The sequence below is a fragment of the Pecten maximus genome, chromosome 12 (genome assembly GCF_902652985.1).
Source record: "Pecten maximus chromosome 12, xPecMax1.1, whole genome shotgun sequence".
In the NCBI taxonomy this organism is placed as follows: Eukaryota; Metazoa; Mollusca; class Bivalvia; order Pectinida; family Pectinidae; genus Pecten; species Pecten maximus.
In genome coordinates this window covers 36,862,832-36,885,612 of record NC_047026.1, presented here as the reverse complement: position 1 = coordinate 36,885,612, position 22,781 = coordinate 36,862,832, and the positions used below count along the sequence as shown (strand labels likewise).

The following is a 22,781-nucleotide window of genomic DNA, read 5'->3' as shown; positions in this document are numbered from 1 at the left end:
GACAGGGTTAAGGTGTTTCTGTTATTGTCAAAGATAAAAGCGACATGGTAAAGGTGTTTTTGTTATTGTCAAAGATAAAAGCGACATGGTAAGGTGTTTTTGTTATTGTCAAAGATAAAAGTGACATGGTAAAGGTGCCACACTTAATGCCTTACTTAACAAAACAAGATATTGATGTAAATGATAGATGAAGTTGATATTTTATGTCTCCAAAAGATGTCTTATTTTATATTTAGATAAGGTTAAAACAATTATAATGCTCCTTATGATTGACCAGTTGTTGCTACTAGTATGTGCGATGAATAATAACAGTATTTTACGAGATAAATATGTCCCCTTTTTAGCAACGCAATAGTTATCTGAACATATCCCAGATGCAACTGTCGTTCATCCCAGAAGCAAACTGGAGAAATATCTCACGGAATGTTCCACAAAAAGTAATAATATCGCGTCGGTATAACGAAATGGAGCAATATCTCACGGATTTCTCCACACAACCAAACAGTATCGCAAGGATAGTAAAGCGAAATGGAGCAATATCTCACGGATTTCACCACACAACCAAACAGTATCGCAAGGATAGTAAAACGAAATGGAGTAATATCTCAAGGATTTCTCCACACAACCAAACAGTATCGCAAGGATAGTAAAACGAAATGGAGTAATATCTCACGGATTTCACCACACAACCAAACAGTATCGCAAGGATAGTAAAACGAAATGGAGTAATATCTCACGAATTTCATCCACACAACCAAAGCAGTATCGTAAGACTAGAATAACGAAATGGATTAATATCCCAAGGACTTCACCATGGAATTGAGCAATATTGCATTGATTGTACAACGGAATGGAATATCATGGATCTCACCATAGAGTGATGCATTATGGCACGGATTGTACAACGCGATGGAGTAATATCTCAGGGATTCCATCAAGGAATGAAGCAATTTCTCGCGGATTTCAACACGAAATGGAGTAATATCTCGCGAAATTCAGGAAACTGACATTACTAAGAAATAAGATCATTCGTTTTCTATTAAATTTTCTGGCGCGATGATTTTCCTTTCCCGTCATATGAATTAAGCTAATGATAAAAGACAGCATAAATCATTTGAAATGCAATACAATGGTATTATCACACCAAATTCAACTTATTGAATCGCGAAATAGTATCATCACACCAGGTTTAACTTATTTGAAACGCGAAAAAGTATCATCAAACTAAGTTTAAACTAATTGAAATGCGATATAGTATCATCACACCAAGTTTTACTTATTTGGAATGCGATACAGTATGATAACACTTTGTTTAACTTACATATGTAATTGAAAGGCAATATAGTATAATCTCACTTAGTTGTCTTAGTGTACGCATATCCACCAATTTAAAGAGTTCAAAGCACGATATGACAAAACAATAAAAAGTGCTGTTATGTGTTACAAAACCGTCAAAGAAGGTGTCACTAAGGATGACAGATACCGATACTAACAGTATATATGTCGCAATAATATAGGGGAAGGTAAATTAACACTGAAACTAACATATGTTGTAAGCATTCCTTGTGCAAACGACAGAGTGTAGTGAGAAACGCTTTAGATTACCAGAGAGTCAATATCTATATTTATTGGTATGCTAATCAATTCTGACTAAAGTGACAATGTATGTATATTGGAATTCGTGAAGCTGCTTTTAACACATGTCTCCGCCCACTGGGCTGAAATCTACAAATCGCCGTGTGAATAAAACTGAGCCATGTATTGGTTGGGACTGTAGAAGGCCCTGAGAGAGTGTGAGGGGTATTTCTCGAGACATTCCTTGTAGATTTCGATCGATCACTGCTGTTATTTCACAGAGCCGTGGTGGGAAAAGGTGAGTGTTATTTCTATTATCTACATTAAGTAAACCTGCGAAAACGTATTAATCCCAATTTTACATATCAGATAGCATATGGGATATGTTCCACTTGCAAAGTGTTTTTCAGGATGTCGATAAATTTAAATAGGTATATATCTTCATTGAAATTTTATAAAATTAAGTGACTCAAACGAAAACAAAACGGTTTATTTGTATACAATCATTTAGGTTCTGTGTTGAGTTTCTTAAAATTGGTGAAAATTCAGTGATGTATAATGACTTTATTTGGTGATTATCTTTTTGGAAAATAACTGTTAAAATCGCTCTAAAAATGTCAAGAGAGAAAGCGGAACTAGAAAGAAGAGTTTTACAGATTATATATTCAAAATAGCTGTAGTTGTCGGGGAGGATCTGTCTATGTAATGCTTAAAGTGTGTGTGGTTTGTCTATAAAATTAATGTTTTCCTGAAAGTCATAAAGTTTCCAAGTCGTACATTAACATCAGTGCATGATGTATGTTAAATTCATAGGATGGACATTTTCTTTTTTCCATGACCTACGATTCTGAAACTAAACAGAAAATAAAATTATTTGATGGAACATTTGAAGATACAACAGTACGACCAATGCAGTTAGAATGTGTCTAATTACATCATGTTCTAGCTGCAAAGATGAACCATAAAACATATCCCAGTACCAACAGTTTCGTGTGATACCTCGATACGCCTATTGTGTTTATTCAAGATTTTCTACGAGATCCATATATTCATTTTGTCTAACAAACTCAAATTATATCAAAGTATATATTTATAAAATTATGAAATATTCATATGATTAAAGCCATATCGAAACAACACAGATTTGTAAACCAAGAATAGTTTACTTTTGAATAGAAACATTATATATATTGAGTCGTTGCTGAAAGAAAGCTACAAATGTATATATTGTGGATTATATACTTTATGTGGATTATATGTTTTTGTGGGTTATATTTTCTTTAATTATTTGTATTTGTTGATCATATATTTTTGTCGATTATCAATTTTTATCGATTATATTTTGGGAACTATTTGTTTTCCCGGCAATATTTGCCTTAATTTAGCTCTCGATAGATTTTACGATGGTATGTATTCATGGAGAAAACGACCGGTGAAGAAATCGATTAAAATTCAAAAATCATCATAGTGGAAAATCGCAAAATGATACTGAGTAGTATGATATTATCATTACTACTGATAAGGTGATTATGATTAATTTTATTTATCAAAAATTTAAAACATGCGTTGCTAAACCTTGACATTATCAAAGGTTAAGCTACGGGAAGCCAGGATATAACTCGATACATTTCATTAAGTGGCTAAAAGTATGCCTCGTTAGTTGTGATTCAGACTGGGGGAGGTGTCGTGTAAAGTTACACAATAAACCATCAGTGGACAATGGTTTCTAAGCGATAATGTTTAACAAGCAAGCATTAGTCTGTTCACCAGTGTGTGTGTGTGTGTGCCGATAAACAAAGCACGTCATTCATCGACAACGAGACATAATTACTCAACTTGACACAAAGTTTCTAACATGATGGCCAGTCGTAACAATTCAAACATTATACCGTAGGTATGTGCGTGCATGCATGTCCGTGCATGCGGTTGTCATAACGTGTATGTCCATGGAGAACAGAAGATCACAGTGATTTTTTTTCCAGATATCACAACAAAACATTAATCATGATTAACAACCAGATCATAGTCGAAATGTATGCCAAATCAATTTTATTAGGCTTATATAGTATAATGAGCATTTAAATCGGTAACGCGTTAAGATAGATGGGGATGTTGCATGTCAGTTCTCTTTCTTTGTGGTGTAAAACCAAACGCTTTAACGACAGGTAGTTTACAGCACGTGGTTGATAGACTGAATGGGTTAAACATGAATTAAACATCGTAAGGTCACATCCAACGAGCATTTCATAAGAATTGTTCCAATTACGAACGAATTACTATCAATATCGACTGTTCTAATATGGCGTTTTCTTGTTAATCGTTACATTTTCTAATCCATTATTTATTTTCACGATCTAGAACTATGTCAGTCATTTGTACATGTAACGGAAATATTGAAACAAAAGTCTGTTGCTGGGACATGATGGAATTTCCATGACGTCACATGTTGATGACAATACCAGATGTCTCTTTGGTTGGTAACGATAATCTGATTGATCATAATCGTACTGGTGCGTTAGACTGGTGTCCATACACGAAAATGGGGTCCTGCGTTAATATGATACAATAACATTTCTCCCAAAGAATTGAATCTGAACTTTGACGGAATCATAATCTTCCTATGTGTTTATATATGTGTTGTCATCAGGATCTTCCGATGTGTTTATGTGTGTGTTGTCATCAGAATCTTCCGATGTGTTTATGTGTGTGTTGTCATCAGGATCTTACTATGTGTTTATGTGTGTGTTGTCATCAGGATCTTCCGATGTGTTTATGTGTGTGTTGTCATCAGGATTTTGCGATGTGTTTATGTATGTGTTGTCATCAGAATATTGCGATGTGTAATGTATGTGTTGTCATCAGGATCTTCCGATGTGTTTATGTGTGTGTTGTCATCAGAATATTGCGATGTGTTATGTGTGTGTTGTCATAAGGATCTTCCGATGTGTTATGTGTGTGTTGTCATCAGGATCTTCCTATGTGTTTATGTGTGTGTTGTCATCATGATCTTCCGATGTGTTTATGTGTGTGTTGTCATCAGGATCTTCCGATGTGTTTATGTGTGTGTTGACATCAGGATCTTCCTATGTGTTTATGTATGTGTTGTCATCAGAATCTTCCGATGTGTTATGTGTGTGTTGTCATCAGGATTTTGCGATGTGTTTATGTGTGTGTTGTCATCAGAATCTTCCGATGTGTTATGTGTGTGTTGTCATCAGGATCTTCCGATGTGTTATGTATGTGTTGTCATTAGAATCTTCCGATGTGTTTATGTATGTGTTGTCATCAGAATCTTCCTATGTGTTTATGTATGTGTTGTCATCAGGATCTTCCGATGTGTTTATGTGTGTGTTGTCATCAGAATCTTCCGATGTGTTTATGTGTGTGTTGCCATCAGGATCTTCCGATGTGTTATGTATGTGTTGTCATCAGGATCTTCCGATGTGTTTATGTGTGTGTTGCCATCAGAATCTTCCGATGTGTTTATGTGTGTGTTGTCATCAGAATCTTCCGATGTGTTTATGTGTGTGTTGTCATCAGAATCTTCCTATGTGTTTATGTATGTGTTGTCATCAGGATCTTCCGATGTGTTTATGTGTGTGTTGTAATCAGTATCTTCCGATGTGTTTATATATATGTTGTCATCAGAATCTTCCGATGTGTTTATGTATGTGTTGTCATCAGGATCTTCCGATGTGTTTATGTGTGTGTTGTCATCAGGATCTTCCGATGTGTTATGTGTGTGTTGTCATCAGGATAATAGTAACCATAATATAACAAAAAGTAAGATATATTATCCCCTATTGCATGTACTACATGATACTGACATTTATAATCTATCTTTTCTATCTTGGTTATTTCATAAACAAAATAAATGAATAAATAAAAATTAGATAAATTGATGAACGAATAAATGATAAAAAAAAACCCAGAAAACATGAGCTAGTTGACGATAACAGTGATCAGTTTATATGAAATGGTTCTTCTTCTTATTCCTGACCACTTCTATTATATCAATGGAGATATAACCAGGAGATGCCCAAGGTCTCAGTCAAAAAATAGGATGACCAATTAGATGACATTTACATATGTAATAAAGCCACACAACAATGCCTGACTGATTGTATCTGACGTGCTCTGTACAGAATATCCTTCAGTCAATGTGCTAATGTTCTGTGATTCATAAGTCCGGTAAATTCTATTATAGACGCTTTAGACTATGTTCTTTGTTGGCAATGACGTTACCGACTCGATGAAGGGATAAGAGCATCAAAGAGACGAAGCAAGCGCAAACTGGCACCCTGGCTTTCGGTATAAGGGAGGTTCGGCTTTGTGTTCGAAGTGCCATCTTATTAGATTTCTAAATCATTCACATCAGACAATTGCGTTAGACCTATCGTTCGGCACTCTTTAACTATTTTGTTTATTTGCACTTTTATATGTTTTTGAAGGTCAACTGAGTCCATGTTTTAGTTGTCCTCAAAATGTACAGTATCAGGTTATTTCTTTGTTCCTGGTATATTAAGGTTTTTTTTTCGTCATCTGGTGGAGTCTTCACTTATCACCAATAGCTTAAATTACAAGGCATAAAACTAAAATAAGAGATGTTATGAAAGCCAAAACCGTAAAAGGAAAAATATGTAAAATACTGACAAAGATAACTGATGCGGTTATTACAGGAATAATACTAGACGAAAAGGGCTATTTGTTCTGGAATGGTACATTTTTTCTACTCCAATGAGGACATACATCATGTGACACCTTTAGAAATCGTTATTGCTCCCGAAAAGAACATAATGCAGTAAAAATTGAAACATGGAATAAACGGTATACCTATCCCGGTGTGAAGTAACAGTGAACTGTACAACACTACAGTATGTTTTGCGACAATACTGTATGTTTATTCCTGTGTGAAGTAACATTAACCTGTACATCAATAATGTATGTTTATTCCTGTGTGAAGTAACAGTGACCTGTACATCAATACTGTATGTTTATTCCTGTGTGAAGTAAAAGTGACATGTACACAAATACTGTATGTGTATTCCTGTGTTAAGTAACAGTGTCCTGTTAATCAATATTGTATTATATTCCTGTGTGAAGTAACAGTGTCCTGTGTATCAATACTATATTATATTCCTGTGTGAAGTAACAGTGACCTGTACACCAATACTATATTATATTCCTGTGTGAAGTAACAGTGTCCTGTGTATCAATACTATATTATATTCCTGTGTGAAGTAACAGTAACCTGTACACCAATACTGTATGTATATTTCTGTGTTAAGTAACAGTGACCTGTACACCAATACTGTATGTATATTCCTGTGTGAAGTAACAGTGACGTGTTCACTTATTAATGATGGGTGCCTCGATTCTGTAACGATGTGGCGAATAAAAATCCATGCATTAAGCTTTCATGCCATTTTCAATTTTTGGTATTGGATGAAATAAAGTTGTATGAAGTATTCCAGTCGTTTATGATAGTTTTAGTGAACAATTCAAGAAAATGGAAACGCTGCTGACTACAGTATCGACTGGGACTAGATAATCGAAGAAATATGATTGGGAATCTAGAAGTCTATCATAATATTCTCTAAATCTATACAAAACAAACCTTTTAGTTAACATACGATTCCCTAAAGCTACAAAAATAAACATTTTAGTCGCCGTAATTTTTTTCTTATTGATAACTGAAGTATACCATTGACATAGAAAACAAATTTGCATGAAAAGATAACAACTGTTATGACTGTATCACAGATGATATACGTTATACAATGTTTGTTTTATAATGGTGAATAAAATCGATTCTTACGGATAATAATCTCTTTTAGCAACGCCATTCGGTTACTACCAGACATGAATATTGTAAACCAGTATCGTATTCCAATGCTGGAAATAAGCTTAACATTGTCATTTCCTCTGATACAGTTATATATCCCTAGTGTGAACAGTATGAAAAAGCGACCTGGTCTTTCCGTCGTACAATATTGCTGTTCAGAAGTGTATGGTATTCATGGAAAACATGTACATGCTTTATTCATATGATAGCATTTATCAACGTGAGTGTGACGCACCTTGATATCCAACCAACTTAGTATTAAATATTGATACCTTTGGCTATTAGACTTCCTTTATATGTTGTTAATTATTTGTACAAACCATTGGAATTAATGAGTAAACCAACGGAATGAAAAACAGATTCTCAATCCTAACTCGATGTAGGCTTGTTTCATACAGGTTCTCAATAATAAGTCGTTCTATTCTTGTTTGATACGGGTCCCCAGTCGTACGTCGTCCTGTTATTGTTTGTTACAGATCCCCAGTCGTACGTCGTCCAATTCTTGTTTGTTACAGGTCCCCAGTCGTACGTCGTCCTATTCTTGTTTGATACGAGTCCCCAGTCGTACGTCGTCCTATTCTTGTTTGTTACAGGTCCCCAGTCGTACGTCGTCCTATTCTTGTTTGATACGGATCCCCAGTCGTACGTCGTACTATTCTTGTTTGACACAGATCCTTAGTCGTACGTCGTCCTGTTATTGTTTGTTACAGGTCCCCAGTCGTACGTCGTCCTATTCTTGTTTGATAGAGGTCCTCAGTCGTACGTCGTCCTATTCTTGTTTGATAGAGGTCCTCAGTCGTACGTCGTCCTATTCTTGTTTGACACAGATCCTTAGTCGTACGTCGTCCTATTCTTGTTTGTTACAGGTCCCCAGTCGTACGTCGTCCTATTCTTGTTTGATACGGGTCCCCAGTCGTACGACGTCCTATTCTTGTTTGTTACAGGCCCCCAGTCGTACGTCGTCCTATTCTTGTTTGATACGGGTCCCCAGTCTTACGTCGTCCTATTCTTGTTTGATACATGTCCCCAGTCGTACGTCGTACTATTCTTGTTTGTTACAGGTCCCCAGTCGTACGTCGTCCTGTTATTGTTTGTTACAGGTCCCCAGTCGCACGTCGTCCTATTCTTGTTTGTTACAGGTCCCCAGTCGCACGTCGTCCTGTTATTGTTTGTTACAGGTCCCCAGTCGCACGTCGTCCTGTTATTGTTTGTTACAGGTCCCCAGTCGCACGTCGTCCTATTCTTGTTTGTTACAGGTCCCCAGTCGCACGTCGTCCTATTCTTGTTTGTTACAGGTCCCCAGTCGTACGTCGTCCTATTCTTGTTTGATAGAGGTCCTCAGTCGTACCTCGTCCTATTCTTGTTTGATAGAGGTCCTCAGTCGTACGTCGTCCTATTCTTGTTTGATAGAGGTCATCAGTCCTACGTCGTCCTATTCTTGTTTGTTACAGGTAATCAGCCGTACGTCGTCCTATTCTTGTTTGATACAAGTCCCAAGTCGTACGTCGTCCTATTCTTGTTTGATACAAGTCCCAAGTCGTAGCTTGTTCTACATTGTATATATGGTTGACCAGGGCCCTCAATCATAACTCGTTGTGTGTTTAATACAGGTCGCCAATTGTGACTTGTTTTATGTTTTGTGTTGATACAGGTCCTCAATCGGAACCTGCTGTTTGATTTTGTGATACAGATCTCCAAGCGCAGCTCATTCAATGTTTGTTTGATACAATTCTTCAATAATAACTTTCTATGTGTGTTGGATACAGGTCCTTGCTGTTTTGATGCAGGCTATCAATCATACTTGTTTGTTCTGCTGCGGCGATTGATAGCATATTTTTGTTCATTGTTCTTTTCTATATGGCATTTGTCTTGCATAATTGATCATTCATTATGTGTATTATGACAGATGAATAATACATTATGTTTATTTTCAATAGCTACATTGTTCATCGATCGAGATATGTTACGTGTATAAAATGTTATTAAAATGTAATGCTATTTAAGAATAGGGCCATGTTATATATTCATTAAATTCATATACATGTATCCCCATTCATTGAGGAAATAACTAAAAAAAAAACGGGAATTCATACACAGTTTGGCTATCATTTTACTGCATAATTAGGATTTGTAATCAAGTACACAAATGGACATTTGATAAAAGCTCTGTAAGCAAACCTTACCAGGTAACAGCTTAAAAATCCTTAAATGTGTTGAGCAGCCCATTCAAAATCGACATGGTTTGTTTACAATAATGATGTCGAATATCATCTTTCTGATTCACAAATTTGTTTTCTAATTGCTCTTTGCTTAGAACATAATAAATAAACAGCTAACGTTTTCTGTTCGTTAAAATATCGTAATTTCCACCAAACGAATGGAGATTGTTTATCATTTTTATCCAACTATCGTTAGTTAATTTTCTAATTCAAAATTAGAAAATTAACTAACAATAATTGGATAAAAATGATAAACAATCGTCAAGAGTAGGGGAACTTGTTTATCCCATAACTTCTTTACTTACAAATGTAAGTTTGTCCAGTTCAAATTCTCCCAACGTAGCAACTAAATTCCGTGAACCAAATCACTACGCGACAAAATATAGGTCGTTATGAACGAAAGCTTATCATCTATTTTAGATACACGACTCATATCTTCTGTACTATATTTGTAGACGATATTATTATACAAAACGAAATATTAATTTGACAATCCTTGTGTCTGTGTGATTTATTAATAGGTAACTTGTTGAAATGACTCCGCTCAAAATATTCGAAGACGACACCGTCATCGCGAAGTCGAACGTCACCGCTGAATATTAGACTAGCCTAATCATTGTCAGATTCAATTATCGGTCCTTTCCTGGATTTCGTAGGTATGCTATTACTGTTTATTGTGATGGTATATGCTCATTCTGAGATTTATGCATTCAAGACACCGTGCATGACAACAAATATTTCGGAAACCGCACTGGAGTGCTGATCAATATGTATTTTACGTTTGTCAGTGTGTTTAAACGAAATATCATCAGTTTACTGACATGAGACAAATGTTCCGATATGATTGTTTACATTTTTGTGTTTGGGATCAATATATTCGTAATAAAAGTAAGTGGAATGATAAGAAAGTGTTTAATTATTCGTTGATGTTTTTTCCTGTTGGTACAATATCCGTACCGAATGACACCCAACTAAAAGGGAAGCTCTAGGCTTAGGCCTACGTTAGATGCCGCAACCGTTTCATTCAAATGACTACGATAAGATACAGCGATTTAACCATTTTGTATTTTGTTCATTGTTTTGATATTTCATTCATGGCTATCGGGGTACGACTCAAACCACAAATGAATCGACATTTCCACGAGGACAACCCTCTAATGTTGAGCACCGACAAATCCACAAAACGTGTCCATGTTGATGTTGTTGACGGACGGGAAAAAAGAATGAGTGAGAGTAGTAAAAAAAGTCCCTGGTCAAAGGCAAGAGGTTAGCCAATCAGATTTGTTGAGTGTCACAAATGACCAATCGGAGGCTTAGAAAGTGGTTACACACTGCGGTGTGTAAACAAAAACAATAACACACTGCTACACATTTTATCACGTGCCATATCAGTTGTGAAACAAGCGTAGTTATGGGATAAAATCCTACATCATCTTTCTATCTGCATATGGTACTCTGCTGTACGTGTTGAACTACCCAGATGAAGGTAGGTAGCAACTGAAAAAGGAACACCAAGAAAATGATATTAACGCAAAGAAACAAGATGAAGGAATAAGTGGTCACCCCGTACATAAAGGGGTTATCCGGAACCATCCAGAGGATATATTGCATTGCAGCCATCGCAACTAAAAGTTGGGCCCCTGAAAATTCGAAAAAAATAAATCGTCTGACCCGTTTCATCAGTTCTACAGGTGTCTCCTTGACGCCGATATCCATATGACCCTTTAAGATAAAAAGTAAAAACCAAAAGCAATGCAACTCCATAAAGACATCCTTGTACAACCTAAGAATAAAACACCAAAAGAGGAAGTTGCGGAATGTGTATATAACATAATCTGATGCAGAAACTGCGACACGGCATACATTTATATCTGACAGACCGGGAGAAGAACTTTAGCCTGTCGTCGACGATACCAGAAAGAAGATAAAGCCCGAGAAGGCGGGCATTTAGAAGATCAGATCTAAAACAACCAGGGCCTTATATAAATAACCCGGCAATCACAGATCATGCCGTCTAACATAGTCATAATGTTGACTTCGTAAAATCAAAAGAGATTGACAGAGGAAGCAATATTGTCAAACAACAGTTGAAGAAGACCATCTGGATGCGACGCCACAAGCCAGGTCTAAAGTATGACGAGATGCCGATAGACTTTCGCACATATGCTATCAGGTTATAAACAAAGAGCTTTGCCGAATCGACTTTTGCACAAAATAGCCGAATCAATGTATCTGCTAAGTAGTCAAAACTGTTTGCTACTTCATTGTACTTATAGTATACAGGACGAAAATGTCTGTATCATTTCAATCTCTCGTTCAAGTAACACTTCACTGTACATACACTCGTGGCTGGTTTTATGTCCGACGTGACAGGGTACAGTCACCGAAACTTAAACGTCATTTACTGATTGTGATTTACCGAGTCCATACATACATATATGATACATATTGCAACGCAGATAGCAAAAATGTGTCCTTTATTTATCGCATTTGGCGGAACCAGTTTTGTATATATTTGCTAAATTATATTACCTTTGCTTAAATTTGTCTCGTCCTACTATCCGTCAGACGCCATGCTTCATATTTGTATAATTTTCATTGTAAGCATCCAAATCAACATTTAAAACCTAGCTTGGATTTATGTATCATTGGTATTGATTACCAATATCACAGAATATAGTATAAGTGTTCTGATGCTTTTAGCGCCTTCCTGTACATCTGTTTCGTCGTCCAGACAATACAACCAAACTGTATCTGTTACCCTTCCCATTTTATACTGCCGACATGACTGCATGTCTGTATACCACAAAACATTGTCTCCATAGTGCTGCAAACGCTGTACAATAGAAAAAAAGATACAGATGTGTTTTATCTAGTAATGTGTAAACGAAATAAAAATTGAGAGATTACGTCGAATCCGACTAGAACACCAATATGTTACACTAACTGGTGATTGTTGACAGTTTATCTCTTTTATTGACACAGTAGATCTGATAGACTGGAGAGACTAGACAATCCGAGCGTCTATGTTTACACGAACAAGACATTGTCTGCCCATGGTAACACATCACGCCTAATATGGCTAGTTAAACGGGACTGGCAGCATGAGGTGATTAATGATGCTATACAGTGACCTTTGCCATTAATAATCAGCCTCCATAATGAATAAATCGGTTGGTGAGAGTACATTTATCGAGTAGTCAGTACCCCCAATATGTCACAGTCAACGTGGATAATACATCAAATTGGATAATCATGATCGTAATGGCATCGCTGTGTTGGTATGCAATATCGTGAAACCTCTAATTAACTGATTGGGGAATCGAGAATCTGTCCTGAGGATATACTGCCGAGGTCAGGGGAAGATTGAAGTACGGTGATATCCTATATTGTTTGAAATTATATAAAAAATGTTAAAACCACGTCAAACATTGATTTACTGAAAAGGAAATTATGATTAATATTATAAAATAAGCATACAATGTAGTACAATTAGTGGAGATTGTGACAGAACATACATGGTATATGAATTTCCAGCTTTGCTGGTAGGAGATTTCCCAGTGTATTTACAAGTAGCTACTCATCATTCCGCAAGTGACCTTTTATTACGCCTTAGCCTGTCAATTCGTTACACGTGACAAGGTGACTGAGAGCACTTCCGGTTCCCGTTTTCTACGGATGTTTATTTCAGGACCTCTGTTGCAGTTTGTCCTTGAGTACGTGTTTTTTCGTCTTTCTCTTCCTTTTTGCGGTTTACCATTTCTCTGTTGGAAATAATTTGCTGAATGTTTCTTGTTAAAATAAAATGCTATGTAAATGCCTAGTATTGTCGACCTTTTTAGCCATACGGGACTATATTAGTATGGCATTGTGTTATATCGCTCTTCCGTTCACACTTCCCATCTGATTGTCTGGCTCATACGTCTTTATTAAACTACAGTAAACTTTGACAGACCTCCCTAAGTAAACAGTTTAACCTTTCAAGTGTGTAAGGCGCATTGCACTATAAGCTTGCCGTGTGCGAGCTGTCTCCTTAGTGGACGAACCTCACTTTGACATTTTGTTCAAACTTTATGTTTTATATGATAATGCCCGTATACATCGGTCACCGTATATTTGTGTTGGTTAATCAGTTGCGACTAATTTTGTAAATATAACTTCAGAAATGTTCTTACAAGACTACCCCATCGCGATCCCCCATCGCGATCCCACATCAGTTTAATTAGTGTAGAATGGTTCCAATGACCAAGCTCACACGATTCACACCGTTGTGTAATATAGTTATAATACATACTACAGCACCGTTAGCCGTATACCACCTTTAAACGACTTAGCCTGAAAAATGTATGAAAACTGCCTTTTATCTGTTAAAAAAGTGGATACCACAGAACATTCGTCCTTCGCTTAATACCATTACATGTATGTTTTATCTAACTACAGAATGGCAATAACGATCATATCAACACAAAATGCATGCTTAGCAACGAAAAAACATTACTTTATATTCGCAATCTTTGGCGTTTCATTTCATAGACAAGGAAACACCAGCGGTAAGGTGGCGTACATATAGCTGATACGGTAATCAAAGGTCTTTTTTAATATGATCAGCTACTACAGATATTGTTACTATATCTCCACATTAATGGGCGGACTATGTACAAATAAAGGTTTACATTAGAAAAAAATATATAAGATTATGTTTTTCGAAAGAATGGTAGAGCTCAGTTCGACGACACCAGGCATGCAAATCAAAATCACTTCCAGATGATGTCACGTAAGAAAACTGGAGCCGGACTTTTGAAACACGGAACCACTGAACATATCACTGGACATCGAGCAAGTCTAACGTCATAACATCTAGAGAAATGGAATATTTCCCACCGATATCATGAAGTCCACTATACTCATTGCTGGTGCAGTACGCATCTTTCTATATTTACATTTAAAAGGAAAAGTAAAATTCCCTTGCTCAACAAACGTTAACATAAAAATAATCTTCCAAAGTCTTGAGGATGGCTTTAACTGTTCACTGACTCAATGGACGTTTCACACCCGCCATCCGCGTAGTCCGTACATGATGTCTTTTCTTTAAATTCGAGATACTAGAAAAATGTTGACGTAGTTCGAATTCAAATTGTTACAAATACAAAATGTCCCCTTAAGTGTGTATCCCTCTTACATATCATGTCCATTAGAATGTTTTGGATATTGACATGATTGTAAGTGATGCAGTATATTATAGTTTTCAATGTACATACCGACGTAAACACTTCGAACACATTGTTCATGTTACATATTCATTCTTCATTGAGACATTTGAATTAGTATGTCCTTGATAGATTTTCTACTTCAATTGTATAGTATAATTTACCATTACCAGAGCCTCAATACAGGTCAAAGGTTGCGATTTAGATTGTATGTTGTCAGTTACGCCATCTGTAACATGTTTCTCGTCCAGCGTCATGTAAAGCACATTGTTTTATGACATGCTGACCATGCAGTTCATAGCACTACTGAATTTTCCACTACAGGCAATAATATGCATCAATGTCTGTTTACTATTTCAGCAAGGATCGATACAAGTATCACCAATAATACCATCACAAGGACACCATGTCACAGAGGAACTACAGAGACTAAACCGGTTATACATTCAAAGGAATCCATCAAATAGTAAGTACCGTTTTGATTACTGACTCTCTGATAATCTCAGTCACTGACAATTGTCTTGTTACTGATGCATATATAGAGGATATCTAACAGTGTCTTCAGTAACACCAATTATATTTCACGAGTGGGGCTAATATTTTGATATTTTTCACGAATATTAACTTATTTTTCACGAGTGGGAATATCAAAATATTAGCCACACGAGTGAAATATATTTGGTATTACTGAAGACACTGTTAGATATTCTGATTGGTCAATTATTTTGGTATTTTCTAATCATTAATTTGATTGGTCAAATCAGCAAAAGTGATATTTTTTACTAGTGTAAACTATCACTTTTATAGAATGAATAATTTTTGATATTTCACTGGTAAAAATGTAATGAATATATATATATATATATATATATGTGTGTGTGTGTGTGTGTGTGTGTGTGTGTGTGTGTGTGTGTGTGTGTCATGAAATAAAAAAACGCCCATTTTGCAGCGCAATAGCAGTGGCCGCTGCATATATTCTCAATTAGTAAATTAAGTAATTTGTGGTACATCTATTTCCATAGACCAAATTTGTTTACCGAATAACTACCAATTAATAAAAGAAAAGAATAAACACCAACACAGAAAATCTATACTAAAAACAGCCCCGCAAAAGGTTACGTACCAAATATAGAGGTAGTACCAATAGGCATCCTTCAGGATCAAATTATCGATGTATTCAAATGCAATCTTAATCATATTAATAATTATAAAGGAAAATACTTCCGTAAATTAGCACATTACACGTACAATAGCATATTCCTGTTTAAATCAGTCATAATTTCATCTCGTTGATGTATTACCTTTCATTAAAATGTATATGCTGGCTTCATTCTCATATTTCTCAATGTCTGTACTTGTTATCAATCAGAGTAACGACAGTCCTAAATTAGTCCCATTCAAGGGGGTATTATCCTTAAATGACCCGTATGTTTTGATGCGATTTTAAACATTAACGACCAAACAAAAGTTCCAATATTTTTTTATGAATAACTTGTTATTATTAATCTGATTTAAATGCTTTGATTCAGTATTACCTTGCCTCCTCTATAACTCTGAGAGGATAATGCTGATATATTAAATAAAACATCAACTAGGGACAGGTTTATTATGCTTTTTTAGAATATCGTGTCCATGTAGTAACTTTATATTTTGTTATGTTAACTTGAAACGCAATCGCTATTGCGAACGAACTAGTATATCTAGCCCAGTCATTACTCATATTGTTAGAGTCGTTACCATTCAAACAACCACACACCTATTTCCTCAATCAAGCATGACAACCTGCTGAGCTAAATTAAGTTCATTCACTATCCTCATTAATTTTCTATTCATCAAGGTAATCATATCTTGTTCTCGAGATAATATGATGTAATAAAAAAAAAAGAGAAAGATGTTTTTGGTCTTGTGCCATGCAACGCGGTGCGCTCAAAGACTACTGGTATTACATGCGAGTGCATTACATTTTTGAATCCAAGATAGGCTTTTAGCTTGAGCTTATCCATTCCAAATGACGCAAGCAGATACATTTGAAATTGACTTGACGCTGTTGTTAAAATGCCGATGCTGTTTTCTGGATGTCAAAAGTAATACGATCCTTTTCGGCTTCATTAGCGTCCGGCCTTTATTTTGTGCTGCGCTTAGGGAAATAACCAACTATATCCACAGCATCATATAATTATCACTGTACAGCACAGAATTGATTTATGTGTTGAGAAAATGGATTTTTCTCGAATATTGATCAAAAGTGACGTCATATCATTGTTCGTGCTCTAAGTCATTGTCACTTCAAGATTCTCAGCCATTACGATACAGTAAAAACGGACGTCTTAAACAACAAAGCATTGATGGTGTGAATTTCCCTAATGACTCCGGTAAATGTGATGAAGACAGGAACACAATCTATTGTTATTATGTTGTATTAACACTTGTCATGCGTAGCAATATGATTAAAAGTTGCTATACACCACTATTGTTAAATTGTAAGAATTCTCACCAGTAAGGATATGTTTGATTGATGGTCCCTTTTGTAGCTACATTACAGATATCTGGAGTGAAGCAAGAAAGTGTTGAATAAACATGTTGTACATATATAAATAAAACATCTTTTCATGATATATGCAAGGACATTTATACAAATAGATCTAGATAAAGTAACAGCAGAAGCTACGATCACCATGATGAACTTTCCCGCTGTCATTCTAGTGTATACATGTATAACGTCTCCATATTGTCATATATAAAATCACACTCTCATATATAATATCACACTGCCATATATAACATCACACTGTCATATATAATATCATATTGCCGTATATAACATCACACTGCCATATATAACATCACACTGCCATATATAACATCACACTGTCATATATAATATCATATTGCCGTATATAACATCACACTGCCATATATAACATCACACTGCCATATATAACATCACACTGTCATATATAACATCACACTGCCATATGCCATATATAACATCACACTGCCATATGCCATATATAACATCACACTGCCATATATAACATCACACTGTCATATATAATATCATATTGCCGTATATAACATCATACTGCCATATATAACATCACACTGCCATATGCCATATATAACATCACACTGTCATATGCCATATATAACATCACACTGCCATATATAACATCACACTGTCATATATAATATCATATTGCCGTATATAACATCACACTGTCATATATAACATCACACTGCCATATGCCATATATAACATCACACTGCCATATATAACATCACACTGCCATATATAATATCATATTGCCGTATATAACATCACACTGTCATATATAACATCACACTGCCATATATAACACCATGTTGACGTTTATAACATGTTTATAACATCATGTTGACGTTTATAACATGTTTATAACATCATGTTGACGTTTATAACATGTTTATAACATCATGTTGACGTTTATAACATGTTTATAACATTATGTTGACGTTTATAACATGTTTATAACATCATGTTGACGTTTATAACATCATGTTGCCGTATATAACACCATGCTGTCGTTTTAACACCATGTGGCGATATATAACATCATGTTGCCGTATATAACAACATGCTGTCGTTTTAACACCTTGTGGCGATATATAACATCATGTTGTCGTATATAACACCATGCTGTCGTTTTAACACCATGTGGCGATATATAACATCATGTTGTCGTATATAACGTTTTGTTGTCGTTCATTACACCGTGTTACCATATATAACGACATGATGTCGTATATTAAACAAATACAGACTTGGTTTTAAGGACCGAACCTTCACAATATTCCCCGAGGGCGATATAGTTCAGGGCAGGTCCGTAAAACCATGAATTGCCCGAAACTAAATTAAAGTCTGGATTTACTTTATTGTATGATTTATGTAAATATAAAATCAAAAATAAAACTAAGTAAGACCCTTTAAATGCTTCATTAATCACCTGGAGGTCAATATAACGTTTTCGCCTGGTCCGTGGAATATTATATTGGCCTCTGCTACAATAAATTTCAGGACTGATAGCATAATTTCTATTTTTAACAGTGGTCATTATAAGATTCCACGGACCTGACAAATATTACATTAACCCCTCGGTGATGTAATGAGGTATTTCCAAGGAAATATTTGATGTCATGTGATCTCATTAGGACTAATGAGTGATAGTGTTACATACCAATCATATAATGAAATATCATACAGCCATATATGTACAGATGTATATAACATCATGTTGCCTTATATAACACCATGCTGCCGTATATCACATCACGTTGCCGTATATAACGTTATTCTTCCGTAAACGTCAAGCCGGCGACCATAAAAATATCAATGGTCAGCGCTAAACTTTTCAGGGGAATACCTAGTTTTTATTCCGAGGTGAAATATTGGTCTTACGTCGAATATTACATGAATATTTGTCACGAACATGCCTGAATATCATAAAATTTCATGGGATATTGGACGAGTTAAATGTAAGTATTTGCAATTGTACAATGTAATATGGCGATTTTTAATGAGAATACTCTTTTACCAGAATCATTGTGTTCAAGCGACAGAAACATAGATAAAAAAACAATCTGTGTCAAAGGGCGAGAATCAGAAACGTCACCTTTTGTTTGTTAAACTTCACACTAAAAGTTAAGTTGTTGGCATATAAATAGCAACGCCACATAATTCAACTATTCTCTGCTGGTGTCGTTAATAATTGCTAACGATAATGTTATCTCACACAAAGTATATAAAAAAATAAGTGACTTGAGCGAAATTGCAGTAAAGCACTGCTTTCGCTTCATTTAGGATTTTACGTCAGTAGGTTAAATCATAACATTTTAACAGTATTAAATTGTATAGTGTATTTAATGAAGATTAAACTTATATTTCATTTAATCCTAATGTGCATTTAATGAGAAATTTCATTTTCATAATTAAACAGTTAAATTGTATATTCAATGACTCACGATTACTTAGTAGATGTCGATTGCTGGCAGTAATTGTCGATATAATCATCTAACTTTAAAATGTTCTTTGCCACGCGTGTAGACGTAAGTGGTGCGGCGGTCGTCCCTCCCACACGGTATCGATATTTAGAACATATAATTACCTGAATTTTACATGAGTGTTGATGTCGGGTTATGCCGATGAAGGAGACCATATTCCTTTCCTCAGGAGTGCCCGATATTACTGTCCTTGTGCTTGTTCTAATATATCCGTATGAATCTATATTAAGACTTATTTGTTCGCGTTGTATCGGCTAGATAGTTTGACTATGTACATGCAAGTATTATCCTTTTAGACATTGGATTTTGTAACGTCACCTTCAGACTGAAAATTTAGAGAATAGTAGGAATGAACCAAATGAAGGTTTTATGGAAGAGTAGACAATTGTCATGCAAAACCGTTTAATTTTCGACTAGGAATATGTCGATTCAGACATTCAAATGGAAATACGCCAGACAATGCAAATCTGTGCATCATCAAATGTCCCTATCCGATAGCAGCTAGAGGAAAAGTACGTAGATAACCATCTATTGACCGCCGTGTCCCAAGATGTTACCAACATCAGACACACATTTACAACAGTATCCATATATAATGGGAGAACGAACGTTAAACTAATCTTTACGATTTATCTATACAAGTTAAATGACTATTTGATTTTACATAGATTAAACCATTTGTTCACTGTGTAATACGTTTTGTAAGGCGAGTTTTATGTGATGTTCATGTGTAAGGCTATCTTTACTTATTTAACTTAGTAGACCAACCGAATGCTGCCTGTATCATTAGCCGGCAAGATTAGGTCCCATTCAGCATGTGCATATACATTGTAACAGTGTTAATTCACCACAGAACAGTAATTGATTAATTCATTTGAGTATATATAATGAAACCTACAAAAATATATTCTAAAATGTACTCATCATACACAGGCAATATTTCTTCACGTGAATTTCACGTGAAATTTTTCATGTGAAATTCATGTGAAATTCACGAGAAAAATTTCACGTGAATTTCACTTTTTTGTCCTTTTCACGTGAAATTCACGTGAACAATTTCACGTGAAGGAATATTGCCTGTGTGTAATATGTTATTATAGTATGTACTAAGCTACATTCGTAGTTTATTCTTCCAAGTAAAGCCTATGAATGTAAACATGCTCAAATAACCGATCTTTAGACTGATGAACATGCTATCTTTGATACACAATTGAACATTGATTTGACTTTCTCCAATACAAACATCATAAATGATAGCATTGGTCCCATCTCTAACTCAATCAGAGGACGCATACGAAATCAATGATATCCTGTATAGTGTGTTATATCAAAAATGATTGAGATTTATCACTCTCCAAAGTAATAGGAAACTTGGGGTGTATCATTATTGCAGACGATTTAAATCCGAGTGGTCTATTCTTTGTAAAATTATCTTTTTAAATCACAAATTACTCGCCTTACTGTCACTAATTCATTTAGGACAATCAATACTTGTTATATCGGGTGGCTGATTTGTGCCTTGTCCCTTTTTCATGTGTATGTTTGGCTTTGTTTTTTGTTACTTTTCTCTTGTTTGTTTATTGTTGTTATTTTGTTTGTTTGTTTGTTTTTCTGTTTTTGTTTTGTTTGTTGTTGTTTATTGTGTGTAAAAGTGAAAATTGAATATGATTTTTTTTTTTTTTTTTTTTTGCGTTTTCAACCTCAATAAGCGAAAATGGCACGAAACAGTCACCATAGCTATTCCAGACCGGATAGAAGGCGATACAAAATTGGATTATCTAAGGTGTATTCCAGCTGTAAACACACGATTTTATTTGTCCCAAGTTGGAATTGACTTTGGACATGATAGACCATGAGATAGGTTTATAATCAAATACATAGACCTCATTCTGACACATACCACCTTCACGTGCGATATAAAGTCAGACGTCTCGTTGTCATCATCCTAGTTTTCATTTTGAGACTGTGACTTATCCCGGACATAGATTGTGCCTGGCGGCAGTCGTCGATGGAGAAGAAGAACCTAACTGACGTCGAATACCTGATCTTATTCTCTTTGTTCTTTGTCAATGGAATCAATGTGAATAAATTCTTAATCTTAATGTGTTGATGTGTTTTAGAAGTACGTTTCCGTTTAAATGCTGGTACTCTCCGTTTTTGTGGTATGTTAAAATATTAGAACAACATTGGAACTTCCTGTCGGACAGGAAACAAATTCTTAAAATATAGCTATAATCGGAACAGCTAACACTTGTTTTCCAATTCGAAGGATACAAATCATTGCAAAAACCACGGTCATAGAATATGCCCTGAGGTCTCATTTGGATATGTAAGTTAAACGAAAGTATTGATTTTCCCTCCTGAAAGTGTTTTGAACTACATGTGGGCATGCTATGGATAGGGATTGTGATTTTTAAATATTCATAGAATACTTGTTTTATAGACTTGACAATGATATAGGTTTGCGGGTTGATGATGAATGTGTACGAGAACAGGGTTGTTACAACACCTTGCATCTTTGACGTCGTAAGTACACAGTTATTATACTGTAATGCCGTGGGTCACATTAACAAAAGTACGCCAAATACGAACAACCAGGAAGGTTCTCCAGTACACAAGTACACTGGATTATTTATCATAGACATGAACATGGTACTATAATTGACGTAACATGTCTAATCTGATAACATACAGCATAATTACTTCCTTTTACCCCGTCTTGGAATGACCTCAACTGTTGAAAGGACGTTACGCAATCCCTAACCAAATCAATGTTGCTTTTAACAAAGAAATCATTACAGGTTTATGACAGCGTGACAACAAAATTTTGACAAACAAATTGTTCCAAATATAGCCAAAGGTGTATTGATATTCAAAGCTCACATAAAAATTAGAAAA

General features: G+C 35.4%; 1 protein-coding gene across 2 annotated transcripts in view; it reads left to right on the top strand.

Moving 5' to 3' along the window:
* The first annotated feature begins 1,765 nt into the window (after nucleotides 1–1,765).
* The window catches only part of LOC117339363 (sex peptide receptor-like), a 70,595-nt gene continuing 49,579 nt past the window's right edge, over nucleotides 1,766–22,781 (top strand). For both annotated transcript variants that reach the window (XM_033900910.1, XM_033900906.1), the window contains exons 1-2: nucleotides 1,766–1,873; nucleotides 15,207–15,312. The gene's annotated coding sequence lies outside the window, so the exon portion shown is untranslated. The remainder of the gene's footprint in view (nucleotides 1,874–15,206; nucleotides 15,313–22,781) is intronic.